The sequence below is a fragment of the Microtus pennsylvanicus genome, chromosome 14 (assembly GCF_037038515.1).
Source record: "Microtus pennsylvanicus isolate mMicPen1 chromosome 14, mMicPen1.hap1, whole genome shotgun sequence".
In the NCBI taxonomy this organism is placed as follows: domain Eukaryota; kingdom Metazoa; phylum Chordata; class Mammalia; order Rodentia; family Cricetidae; genus Microtus; species Microtus pennsylvanicus.
Window position 1 is genome coordinate 50,550,089 of NC_134592.1, and position 14,825 is coordinate 50,564,913.

A 14,825-nucleotide genomic window follows, 5' to 3' on the forward strand; every position below is an offset into this window, starting at 1 on the left:
AAAATAACTTTAATTATATATCATTATTATATCATATACTCAGGATAATTGTAGAAGATAGATGCAAGATTGACATAGATAACATATAGATCTGTGCTCGCGTAAGTCACGTGTAAACACAAAGACTTCTATTTATTTATTTATTTATAATGTAAGGTGTTGTTATGTAGGCCAGATTGCCCTAGATTCTGTATTCTTCATGCCTCAATATCTCAAGTATTAGGACAATAGGCAGAAAACATAGTAAAGAAGACTGTAGAGACCTTTCAACAATTAAGAACACTGGCAATTCTTACTCCAGTTTGATTCCCAGCACCCACATGGTATTTCATAACTGACTGTAATTTCATTTCTAAGATATCTCATTCCCTCTCCTCACCTTGTTGGGCCTCATATGTGCATACTACACAGATAGGCATGCAGGAAAAATAACAATACACAGAAAATAAAAAAAAACTGACTTTAGAAAAAAACTTTAAAATCCACTGAACTGCCAGATATGTCATGGGTGGTATGACATTGAACACTTAGCTTTATTCTGTACTGGAGGAGTGTTAAAACTCATAACATAACCTCTCACTTACATGTTAACCCTCACTGAGAGACTTTATCACATGTACAAGTCATTTTCTAAAAAAAAAAATAAAAACAAGAAAAGAGCATCACATTCTCAATAATTAATAAAATTTGGCCAAGTGAAATTGTTGAAGAAAAAAAGCATATATATGTCCACTTCTTTTCACCTTCCTCCCTCCTCATCTAAACAGAATAGAGCACCCCAATACCGGCATCTGTTTAACATATGGTGGTGGCAATTTCTATGTAAGGTTCACATAAATCCTCTCTCCTTCAAGTTGTCTTTCATTTCTTCTAGTCTTTTAACATTCTTATCTACTCAGATATTAAAATTTGGCTGTCAGGTTCCAAATTCCATCACAGCCGACGCCCTGATTTAAATTTTGCTAACAAGGAATGCATGTTTTTTTTTCAAACAATGAGTTTCAGTTGTTTGTCCTAACCCAACATAAAGTCCTTCTGTGTCAGTCACAGAGTACTGTGATTTCTTTTAGTTTATATGTTCTGTGTAAAAGCATCACATATGAAATTAGTTGGTCAATATAATTTATATTCCATGTGACAGAAAACAATTCCACTAAACTTTTGGAGTTTCTTCCACAAATATTTGTATTACTGATCTTATAGACAAAACTACTTACTTACTAATTATTGAAAATTTATTAGATAACATGAAATATAAAGCTATTTAAGAATTAAACTAGCAATGATTATTCCATTGAATAAAAGAATGGCTGTAAGTATAGAAAATAAAGATTCCCTTGTATTCTTTTACTAAATGTGATGAAAGTCCCACTTATTCCGTCTATATAGTTTCAAAAACATATATACAATGCCTTCCACTGGAAGCAAAGCTGGGTTCTTATTTAGTCTCTTGCAAAATGAGTCTTTGATCATGAAGTGAAGCATGCTAGCATTTTTCAGAAACATATTGCAAGATTCAGGCACTGAAATTATGTGTTCAATTACACTGGCTATTTTGCCAAATGGAGAAGGGAAATTGATAGTTTCTATACAAACATATATTATTTTCTTCAAATGGATAGAAAGAATTAAAATCTTAATGAAAACCTATTTGAAATCAAATGAAGAGGAAAAGAATATCCTTACAGCACCCTCAGTCTAAAAGCAGAGTCAGAAAGACAGTTTAAGGGGAATAAGAATGATGTTCAATTGACATGAGATTAGCAGTTAGAGTTTCACCGGGTAAACAGAAAACCTAAAAGGAGACTCATGCCCAGCAGCAGAAAGTAAACATGAAATAAACTTAAGGGCAGCTTTGTAAGTTCTTTTCGTCTCATAAGTCCTTGTCAGGAGTTGTTTTTGTTTCTTTCTTATTGGTTTTATGTACATATTATGTTTTTCAATTTTGTGGGCTTTTTTCTTATATTTTTGTGTGTACCCATGCATATATCTCTGCATCTATATGTTTTTTTTTTTTTTTTTTTTGCTTTCTCTCTGACTTTTCTGTTCTCTTTATTCTATTCTGGGTTGTCTGTTTCTATTTTATTTTATTTCATTTCAAAACAGTTTTTGGATGCCAATTGTACTCCATGAAAAAGAGTGCAGATTTGAGTGGGTATTGAAGTAGGTATGAGCTAAAAGGAGTTCAAAGAGAGGAAACCATAATGAGAATACTACTCTATCTAAAAAAAAAAAAAATCTACTTCTAATTACAAAAAAGTGGTTACAACAGAAAGTGTCTTTGTAAGTGATTATTTTCAATCCAGCAGCAATTGTGTTACTCCATACACTATGTCCAGTTCAAGCAGCTGTTATGAGTTCATCCTTTTTATTTATAACCATATTCTATTAATAATGTTTCGGATAAAAAAGATGGACATTTCTTTTAACTTCCAGAATAGTTTGGGACTTTTATTTTAATTATGTAAAGCAGGATACAGTGAAAAAATTGTGAATAAATCCCAGAAAAGGATTAGTGCTGGACAAATTTAAGGAATGGTACACAAGGAAAATGCCAAATAGGAAAGATTATGACACTCCTTTAATGTAATGGTTACACTTGCAAAGCATATAAAAGTTTAGTGTATATTTAAAATAAGAATAGTGAAATATTCTTAAATACATTTGTAGCACTTTGAATTTCAATATTAATATTTTCTTAAGTGGCTAATTCTTCTGTATTCATATTAACACAGCATTAAAAGGTAAATAATGCTTGGGTTGGAGCTCTGTGGAGGAGGACTTGCTTTTCATATCTGAAGCTCTAGGTTCAATTTCCAATTTACCAAAAACAGAGTAAGATGTTGTTCAATTCTATTTTTTTTTTATTATTATTATTATTATTATAGATTTATCATTATTATACCGTGGTGATTTAAATATAAAATTATTTTGTTTGGAAACTTGAATATTTGAGCCCTAGTCCATGGCTTTGTTTGGAGGATTAGTAAGCAGTACATCCTTTCTGGAAGAGTTATATCATTGTGGTTGGCATTTGAAAATTCATAACCTTTCTCTACTTCCAAATTTTCCTCAACTTCATGAATATAAATAAATATGTGTTCTCTCAATTTTTGTTCCTGCCACATTGCCTGTCCTTTTTGCCATGCTTCTGTTCTGTCATGATAAACTCTTATCTCTCTGGAACGATAAGCCAAAATAAATCCTCTCTTCCTTAAATTTTCTTTGATCATGACGTTTTATCACAGAGACAGAAAAGTTACAAATATAGAAATTTGTACCAAAAGAGGTGGTTTACTACTATGAAGATCCTGACAATGCTATTTTTGTCAGTTGTATTCCATGAATACATGTGGAAGATTTTGGAACTTTCTTTTTTTTTCTCTCGGGAAACAAAACAAAACAACAATAACAACAAAAACTCAAGTATATAAACAATAAAAAATGAGATAAAAAACACAAACAAATTAACCACCAGAGGATGACACAAACAAACAGAAATAAAATATGAGAAACACTTATAGAGGAGGAAGCACGTGGGTTTGTACACACATGAACTAGTTTCATAAGAACATAAAACTAGAACAAACTAAACTGAATGCTGGGAGAAAGGAGGCAGAGTCAGAGTGAAGCCATGTAGCCCCACCAGAGACAGACAACGATCCTTACAGGTAAGCCACAGCTACATGGATATACACAGATTATTAGAAATGGGTTAAATTAAGATGTAAGAATTAGCCAACAATAAGCTAGAACTGTTGGGCCAAGAAGTGATTTAATTAATACAGTTTCTGTGTGGTTATTTCAGGGCTGAACAGCTGTAAATGAACAAGCAGCTTCTACAACAGGAGGTCTGCCTTTTTTGAAGAAAAACAGAGGAGGAGAGCCAGATGGAGTAAGAGAAGAAGATGCTGTTTGGTTGGCACTGGAAGGAGAGAAAGGAGAGGAATGTGTGATAGAGCTGGAACATTACTACTGCTAAATAATAATAATAGTAATAGTAATAATAATAATAGAGATTATGTCTAGGGATGGCTAAACGGGTGAAGATCCTTGCTATCAAGTCTGACAACTCAAGTCTGAGTCCTTTCCTCTACATGGTAGAAGTAGAGAATTCCTACTGCAAAGCTGTCTTACTACCTCTGCGTGTGCTATTGCATAACTCCTTTCCATCCAACAAAATACAATAAAATTTACAAAGGAAATTAGCATGACTTAAAACATTTCCTTTTATTTAGCATAACAAGAAAGATGCATATATAAAAAAATCAGATGTTGACCAGCATATATTTGATAAATGTTATTTGTCTGAGATTATTGAAGTATGTTTAGCTGCCTCAAATTAGTCTTCATTGAAAACAAATATAAACAGAAAAATTAACTTATCAGACACGATAGGTAGATAGGTAAACAGTTTGTGTGTGTGTGTGTGTGTGTGTGTGTAAGATTAGTTTTAGATTTTTTTATTTATTTGTTATTGTTTATTTTGCCTAGTTTTCAACAGGATAATTTCTAGAATGCTAAACTATAAAAGTGTTCATAGGAAAACTCTTAGAGTTCATATTTCTAATTTGTGCATTGGGAAGAGAAAGGATCTACATTACAATATCAGTACTAATAAAAAAACATCATTGTACCTTGCGATCATCTGGCATTGCTCGCACCCAGAAACTAAATAGCCTGGTATTAAAAACTCAATGGTCTCAAAGACCTCTACCATCAACAACCACTCTATGAACACTACTAAAATGCTATGCAGTATTATGGATTTCAGCATCTTAAAGTTGTCTTTAAAAAAAAAAAACGAAGGGAAAGAAAAGAGAAAATATGTTTTCTAAGTGGCAAGACTCTGAGTGTGTGAGAACTAACTTTTACGGACAGCACAACAGCAGTATGTATGGATTTAGTTTGACAGTTGACTCTCCCGTAGCAGTCCGCATTTGAGCTCTTCATAGTTCTAGTGTAACATAAATAAACCACAATGTTTGGAGAGAAATCAACAAAAGAAACTAGCCTCTGTGACAAATTTGCACAGAAACTGTAAACCAATTATTTCTAAGTGCATTCCAACAGTTTGCCCTGGATTCAATCTGAAAGGATTTTTTTTTTTGGCTTTATGTTTGCTGTGATTTCAGTTCTAATTTTAAACCTAGATAAATATAGAATTTTTATTTATTTAAACATATAGCTTTTTGATCTCAAGATATATATGTATATATATATATATTTGTCACATACATATGCATATATTTATATTTGGCATAGAGATACAGTTACAAATAGAAGGAGGAAAAGAAAATAGAGTACAAATGAATACATTTTGGATGCTCTTATTTAATAAACTTACTTTATTAAATACAAAGTTACTTAAAGGTCAATAAATGTAAAGTTGTGCAGATTTCGAATTGATTTCTGAATATAATCATTTTAGTTTAAACTGGATGAAAACACTTGTCATACTTCTGAAAGATGAATAAAATTGCATTTTGCCTCAGTTGTCTTATTTACAGCATACATACCTGATTAATAAAATAACTTTGAGTGATAGACTCAGATTGATTCTAATATATTTTGACCATTTAGGAACATTTTAAGAAGATACATGCTATGTTTAGGAAAACTCACTACCCACTCTGAGTGAGTTTATTCTAAACCATTCTATGAATGAATGCTAACTAAATTGGATCAAGTAAAATATAGTTTTTAACAGCAACATCTAATCTCCAAAGGAATAGAATTTGTTATATATGTTTTGCTTTACAAAATGTTTTTTAACCATATAAAAAAACCCATAAAATATAACATCACAGAAATTTAGATAAACTATAGCAAAAGAATTCTTACTAGTCATCATTTATTTGTAGTTGAATACTCATTTATTACATATAAAGAGAAACTATATTTGAACAGAATATCAAATTAAATTGTGCATTTCCTTGACAATGTTTAACCACTAATAAAGAAGTAGAGAAAAGTTAGCCAATTAAGCCATGTATTAAAATTAAAGATAGATGGTGATAGAATATATTACTCAATATATATTATCTCTAATTGTGACAACTGAGATTAACTCATTGGACCTGGAGGTGGTGGAACATGCCTTTAATCCCAGTGCTCGGGAGGCAGAGACAGGCAGATTTCTGTGAGTTCGAGGCCAACCTGTTCTATACGAGCTAATTCCAGGACAGGCTCCAAACCTACAGAGATACCCTGTCTCGACAAACTGCCTCTTCAAAAAAAAATGATTAACTCTTTGCTACTGGTTTTGGTTATGATTCCAAGACTGAGAGGAATCCACATGACAATGGGAAATGAGTCCAGTGAAAGCCAATGAAATACTCTAGAGAGGTTCTATACAGTTATACATTTGAAAGGGATTTATTAGAAATGTTTTCAAGCTGTGGTTCTTCTCACTCATCAGTAGCTGTCTGACAACAGAATACTCATGAATTCAGTAACTGCTAAGTCCACAAAGCCATATGTCTGGCTAGAATACCAAAGACGTAGACTCTAGTGCTACTAAATGAATAGACTTGTCAATCACAGCCTAGGCATACACATAGGAGCAAAATGCTTATTCTTCCATTTCTTTTATATAGGTACCACCAAAAAGTGTGGCCAAAATTAAAAATTGATCTTCACACCTCAAAAGTTCATGTTGTTCAGGTTGTTTCTACTTCCTAGCCACTGTGAATGAAGTGACAGAAACATGGCTGAAAAACTTTCTGTGTGTAAGGACACGGAAAATTTTAAGACTTTGCAAGATCTGGAACTAGTTAGGACACTACACTGGGTTCGAGTAAAAACCACAGATGTTCCAAGATGTTTCCACTGTCTAGACCATAACTGCTTGAGGGGAGAACGGGGGCGTGCACAGAAGTAGAGGTAGCCACTTAAAGGAGTAAGGGAGTATGTAAAAGTAATCCACACCCTGCATTTAGCAAGTTGACCCTAAATGAACCTGCTTGCCTTTTTACCTTTTATGTCAAACCAACATGAGGAATAAGAGCTCTCCACACTGTGCTGTGTCATGGGTGGCCGCTTTGAGCTCCCAGATAGCTGGATTTTGCGCGCTGAATATACCTTGCTTTTGCATTCTGGATTTGACTGGATTCCGGTGTTCTTTCTGGGGGTCTCAACTTGGGCACAACATGTGGATTAGTATTCTTAGTCCTCTGGGCATATGCTGAGAAGTGAGATATCTGTATCATAGGGTAAATCTATTTTTTAGCTTTGAGACTAATAGGTCAAAACATGTTTAAAATTCCTAGCAATCAGAGACATGCAAATTAGAACTACTTTAAATTTCAAATTACGTAAATCGTAGTGGTTAAGAGGAAGAAAACAACTGAAAGAAAATGCTGGTGTGGATGTGGGTGAAGGGAATACTCACTTACTGCTGGTGAGATTGCAAACTGCTCCAGACAACTTTGGACATCAATGTTCAGAATCACTCTATATTTGTGCTAACTTTTTAGTACTTAATGGCTTTTATTATGGCATTTGATATGTGTGTCTTATGTTTGTTCTTATAAATCCACCCCCCTATTATTATCCTTCTTTGACCTCTATTTAGATATTTCTTCCCAATTTAGTAGTTCCATCTTGAAAATAGAGAAACTCAGGAAGTAAACAGAATTTACAAGGCTCAGGAAATAACTTAGAAGATACAAGAAGCTACTGAAACTAACAAAGCCCCTTTTGAAGTTTGTGCAAACAATGGCAATTTCTTGATAAAGGCTCTCAGACCAGTTGTAGCTACCTGCAAGCTGTGTCTGACTCTCCAGGGAAGCAGTTTTCTTAAGCTGACCATCATGTTGGTGGCAATTCAGCAGCCTTTGAGTCATCTATGATTCTGTAAATGGTCCCAATGAATTCACTACTTTATTGACATAGATGCTTATTGTATGATCATTGATGCCCTATCTGAGGTACATAGAAGTTTGTTTATGTCTCTCCAGAAAAGTCATGAAACACAGTTTTGATTCCTTCTTAGTTTCACTCTTGAGGCATTTTTCAGGCATAAAATATACATTTGTAGTTTCAGTGATATTTGCAGTAGTATATAGTCTTCAAATGCTGAGAGAATTCTATCTTCAAATTTTGTAACACATGAAGGTCATATTTGTCTGCAATGTGATATAGAAAGTACTTAATATGTATTCTTCCTTCATATTTTACATTTACACACTTTTCCTCTTTATACACCTCCTTTCAGAATCCCAAAGTCCCCCCCCGGAGAAACTTGAAGAAAAAAATCTAAAGTCACAGCTGTAACTATTTTCCCATATGTAATGAGAAAGTTTGGCTTTCTTCCAGTTATTCATTTTTCTTTTGACAATAAGATTTAGGGACAATATTGAAAACATGTACCCAAACACGGTGCAAACTGCTGAACAGTAAGTATTTAAAAGAGTTTCTAGTTTTCCATCAGTGTTTTATATTTTACATTGGATTTAGGATGACTATTTTAAGACATTGCTTTCAGCTTATATGATAATGAACTAATGAGCAAATGGAAAACGAATGGCGGAAATTCCTTTATATGAAAGATCCCTGCTATTACTAATTTTGTTTCCATTTTATGTCCAGAAACAATCAGTCCTATTTCCTTTAGAGCTAGGAGGCTTGATAGTATCTTTCATTTAGACTCATATGCATGTGCATGAGTTAATAATTCTTTTAGTTTTAAACATCAATTCTTCAATCACTGTGAAGAAATCTGCTTTATGTATAGAGAAGGAAGATTATTTATCCAAAGGTTCAATTACACTGAATGTAGGTAAAAACCATAATAAAAATATGTTACATAAGCAGTATAAAGTATGCAACATGATACATATAGTACACAATATATGTATACTTATCCTCTGAGCATAGGGGAGACTAAGGTAAGAAGGTTCCTATAAAAAATAGGCTACCCTGGGCTACATAGCTAATACTGAGCCAACTTGTGCTTCTTAGTAAGATCTTATATTAAAATATATAGGCAAATATATATGTGTGTCAAATATATCTACATATGTTATCTTTACATTAGGCAACACTGCAAGTATACATATACTTAATGTGATATACAAAAAATAAATTGTGCAACTTTTTATTATAACTTTAGTATTTGTGTCTGCTCACACTTATTCAATTTAGACCAGAAAATTTGATATTTTTTTCTCGAAATATAATGAGTTATTTCACTTAAAAGTAAATACAATCTGACATTTCTAAGCACAAATCTTTGCAGGTGTTTATGGGATATGCTGATCTCATTATATCTGCAGCAGCTGCCAATGAACAGCAACAAAAGCATACAGAGCCCTGAATGTTAAGTAGGGAACTCTGCCAGTCTAAATATACTGTGCCTTATGTCCATAAACTACTTTCTGGGCAGCAAGGGCACATCTCCAGATTCCTGATCCTGCAACCTTAACAGCCTGGTGAACTATAAGTTGCCAAGGCAGCAGGCGAATTTCCTCCTGGGATTAGAGGCAGGTGGCAACCATTTCCACCAGGCATGTTGATAGAATAAGTGCATACGTTCAAATAAGTTCTGAACGTGAGCCAAGAATATTCTCTTCTTGCCAACTAACCTCTTGCTATTCTGTTTCCTCACCTGCTTCCTCCCCTGAGAGCAATGCAAGCAGTCCTCACCAGCTGCCCTGGTGAGAGGGCTCTGTTGTGACACGGAGCTAGGGCTGCACAGTGAAAGAGGATGCCTACAGCAGGTAGGTTACCTCACTCTTCATGTGAATTCTAGATGCATGGTTCTTCCTGTGCTTGTTACTCTTTTGGAACATGATGTGATATGATATGGCCAGAACATAATTTAGAACTAAGCTGGTTCCTCACAACCTTTTTTGTAATTTATTATTTTTTAAAAAAGAAACAACCAAGAATAATCAGAGTCATACAATTAACGTCTGAATGGGATGTGTATTAATTGAATAAAGTTTGCAGATGCAGATTACCACTGATAAATTTCTTTGTTATCCTCTCTCTCCCTTTTTGCTGTTGTTCCTTTTTTTTTTTTTTGATTAATAAAGGCTATAAGAGAACTCGCTTCTCAGAAATCACCGTTGTGCTATGCTTTGCTATATAACATATGGGTTACACACCAGCAGAAACATCACCAGGGAACTGAACAGACAAAACACGACACAAGCTCAGACCCAGGCTTGGACTTACAGGCTAAATGAAAATATACATTTTGAACAGAGTCAACATTACAATGTCCAAAACATGTTTAGCTGCGCTTAACAACATTTTATGCCAGTGGTTCTCTAGAACAGATTGACTCTGGAATCTGTGGGAGAGGATAAAAAAATACAATGACCAGGACCAGATCTTGGTTAAACTGCTGTGTAGAAATTGTCTTAGAAATTCTTAGTCCAAACAAGCCCTTCATGTTGTTCTAATTCATATTTGAGAAACGAATCTTCACATAGATTCCTGAAATGTACTTTGAACAGCTAGAATTTAAGCACACAGGATATGATAGAATTCAATTAACACCCAATCACAATAATAATGTATGAGTCCAGAATGAAACTGTGAGGAAGCTATTTTAGTGAAAGGTAACATCTTTTACAGATTGCAGAAGGATTGTGTCAAGAGAAGTTTTTTGTTGTTGTTGTTGTTGCTATTTTAGTTAAAAACAAAACATGCTATAACACTTAGATTTTGAGACAACATATTTTTGAATTGATATTATTATATTATTAATGACTTTAAAATAATTTTATGGAGTCTTGTATGAGTCTTTTTATAGAGATGAGACTTTTTCCAAGAAATCTTTACTAAGCTATCAATCACATTGTTTCTATTTTGCTTATCAATATTCAGAAGCACACACTGAAATCATAGAAAAAAAATGAAATCACTCAACATCCTTCAAATCCACCCATGTGCCCTTGGTAATTGAAATAGGCCACCACAGAAAAAATGGTATATATCATTTATTTATAAAAGTTACATTAAAATCGTAGAAAGAAGCTATATTTTAATGGTTGCCATCCAGCTAGCTTACACCCGAAATAATCACACAGAAACTGTATTCATTTAAATACTGCCTGCTTCATTAGCTCTAACTTCTTATTGGCTAATTCTTACATCTTAATTTAACCCATTTCTATTCATCTGTGTATAGCCACATGACTGTCGCTTACTTGCAAAATTCTAACCAGCATCCATATCAGGCAGGAGATCCATGGCATTTGCCACTCTGTCCTTCTTCCCAGCATTCAGTTCTGTCTACTCTGCTTACCTAACTTCTGTCCTATCAACTAGGCCAAAGCAGTTCCTTTATTCATTACCCAATGAAAGCCACACACAAACAAAAGGAACTCCTACACCAGGCTGATATAATAATTAGCCTAACCTTGGTGATAGTTTTACTATGTCAACATATTAAGTTTAATCCTTATGCATACACAATGGCTTGCTAGCTAAACGGATATCCACAGGAAAACAAACACATAATAATATTCAAAATGATAGGTGAGTGAACTGAGGCCCAATAATCTGAACGTGGTCTGTAAATCGAGTTACAAATGCTATGATTTCTATGTATGACAGAAAACAGGAAAAATATCTTTGTGATACCACTATATCAGTTTTTACTGTGCAAGTTTCTCTAGTATGTTTTCTTCATTAGGCTGTCAGTTCTTTGTAGAACTTTGTTTTCTTGAAAATTAGAGACTGGTAGCCTTTAATGTCATCATGAGTCAACAGAAGAGTAGAAGGAGAATTTGTCTCAAAAAATAAATTAGGATGTACAACAAAACAATTATCAAAAATAAATTATTTAATGTTTTGAATAATATTTATGTATAATAAATATAATTTCTGTAAAAATATTGCTTCATATTGTTTTAGGCACTTCATAATAAAACATAAAAAGGACTTCTAAGGAGCTATACTCATCAAAGTAACTCACGTAATTATGAGTCGTATAAAATGATTTGAAATATAAACTATAAAAAAATGAATGTTGATAATTTTAACTTGCTGATACAAACTTCTGTAGATGAATTTTAATAAGCTCAAACATCATTTTAAGATGAGAATGGATTTAATTTTAGATTGTCACTAGGAGATGACATATATGCTGATGGATTTTTAGAGTAGTGGCTCTCAACCTTCCTAATGCTACAATAGTTTAGTACAAATCCTTATGTTGTGGTTGCCTGCCAACGAGAAAACTGTTTCATTTCTACTTCATAACTGTACTTCTGCTAGTGCTATGAATCATAATGTAAAAAAATTGATATGCAGGATATCTGATTATGTGAACCCCAAAGAGATCACACGCTACAGATTGAAAATCACAGTTTTCTACTCTTAACACACGTATTTCTGACTGGGGCTATTTTACTTGTGTAAGACAATACTTCATTATAGTTTTGGTTGGTAGTTCCTGAAAGATAGTGAATTTAACATTTTCCTACAACAAATCAATTGTCTACTTTTATGATTTTCAAAAAATATTGATTTATCTCTATTGTCCATTTTCATTAAGATTATTAATCTTTCACATATATTATTTTAACTCATAGTGCATTCTCTGTACCAATGAAGTTTTAAAACTATACAGTATTGGTAAAATTTCAGTTTCTATTAGATTTAAATTCTGCAGTATATTGTCTTCAAAAGGAAAACCTAAGCCTTTCCAATTATTAAATATCCAGGTGTTCCTGTGAATCAAGAGGAAAGAGATATACTGTTTTTCTTTGTGTGGTTGTGTGTGTGCGTGTTTGTATGTATGTATGTGTGTGTTTATATATGTGTATATGTGCATGTGTCTGTGTGTATGAGTATGTGTGTGTGCGTGTGTATGTGTTTGTGTGTACATTCATGTGTATGTTCATGGTTCATACCTATTTTTGCATTTGTTTTTGTGCATTCATGTGCATATGAAGGCCAGAGGCCAGTCTCAAGTGTCTTTATTTCCCAGACACCCTGTTCTGATAAAAGGTCTCGTACTGATCTAAAATGTCCCGATTAGAAGAGGATGAATTGCCAGTATCAGCATCCCTACAAAAGAGACAGTAAATGTGGGCCACCATGCCCATATTTAGAGGTTCATCAGTAAAATTACACCATATTGAAAATATCATATTGAATTTTGGGAAGATATCCTGGTCTATTAATGTGCTCTGTCAAAGATACAGGTAAGTTGTAGAAGAGGAAGTTCGCCCAAAAGCTGAAAATCATTTTTGATAGAAACTTTGATTTCAACGATATGTCAGCTTCATAACAAAAGAAACCAGTTTTGAGTGTTTAGGTAAGACAATATTATTAGTTCATTTTGCAAACTTTGAAGGGATTTCTTTCCTGAATTCACATCATTATGGAGTCTAGTAATATTGTCTCACATTAAAATGATTGGGTATTTTTCTTTTTTTATTCTAACATCTGCTGTGTGTCTTGGCTAATAAAGTGGAAGTAGAGCCTTCTTGTTGATTCATTTAGTTCTCACTTTTCTGTGTAGGAAGCTTTCTAAAGTCAATTAGTTTTTCAGATTGTCACACTGGTGATTCTGCAAGTGAGCCTGGGAAACAGGTCAATGATACATTTGGTTTGCTAGTGAAATGAAAAGAACTGTATAGATTTAAAATGTTCTTCAATTTTCTACTTCATTGGCATTTGCCCAATTACAAGGAGATAATTGCACTATCAGCAAAGAGTCTTAAAAGAAAGAGAAACAAAAACCATATGTGGAAATTTTAATGATCTTTTAATTAAAACTGTTTATAATTTAGTATCATTTATTATTAATTAAGTTAATGATAAATAATTATTAAAGTTGCTTTACTTTGTACTTTCCTAATCGTTGAGGGTAATAAACACTTTTTAAGATATTTCTTTCTTTTTTTTTTAGGATTTTTTTTTAAATTTATTTATTTATTTTTTTTATTGATAAAAGAAGAATAAAGAAAAAAAAAACAAATTTCCACCTCCTCCCAGCCTCCCCTTTCCCTCCCCCTCCTCCCACTCTTCTCCCCCTCCCCCACCCCTCTCCCCTTCCCCCCACTCCTCTCCCCCTCCCTCTCCAGTCCAAAGAGCAGTCAGGGTTCCCTGCCCTGTGGTAAGTCCTAGGTCCTCCCCCCTCCGTCCATATCTAGGAAGGTGAACATCCAAACTGGCTAAGCTCCCACCAAGCCAGCAGATTGCGTAGGATCAAAACTGCGTGCCATTGTCCTTGGCGTCTCATCAGCCCTCATTGTTCGTCATGATCAGAGAGTTCAGTTTTATTCCATGCTTTTTTGGTAATAGTCCAGCTGGCCTTGGTGAGCTCCTAGTAGATCAGCTCCACTGTCTCAGTGGGTGGGTGCACCCCTCGTGGTCCCGACTTCTTTGCTCATGTTCTCCCTCCTTCTGCTCCTCATTGGGACCTTGGGAGCTCAGTCCATTGCTCCAGTGTGGGTCTCTGTCTCTATCTCCATCCATCGCCAGATGAAAGTTCTAGGATGATATGCAAGATATTCGTCAGTATTGCGCTAGGATAGGGTCATTTCAGGTTCCCTATCCTCAGCTGCCCAAGGAACTAACTGGGGACCTCAGCTTGGGCACCTGGGAGCCCCTCTAGGGTCAATTCTCCTGCCCACCCTAAAGTGGGTCCCTTAACTAAGAATTGTGGTTCCGTGCTCCCCTATCCAACCTTCCTTTATCCCGATCCTCCTGTTTCCCCAAGTCCCCCCTCCTTCCCTTCTACCTTTTCTCTCCCCATCTCCTCTTACCCCTTCCCACCCCACCCCCAAGATCCCACTTTTCTCCCCGGCAATTTTGTCTACTTCCCTTATCCAAGAGGATAACGATATGTTTTTCCT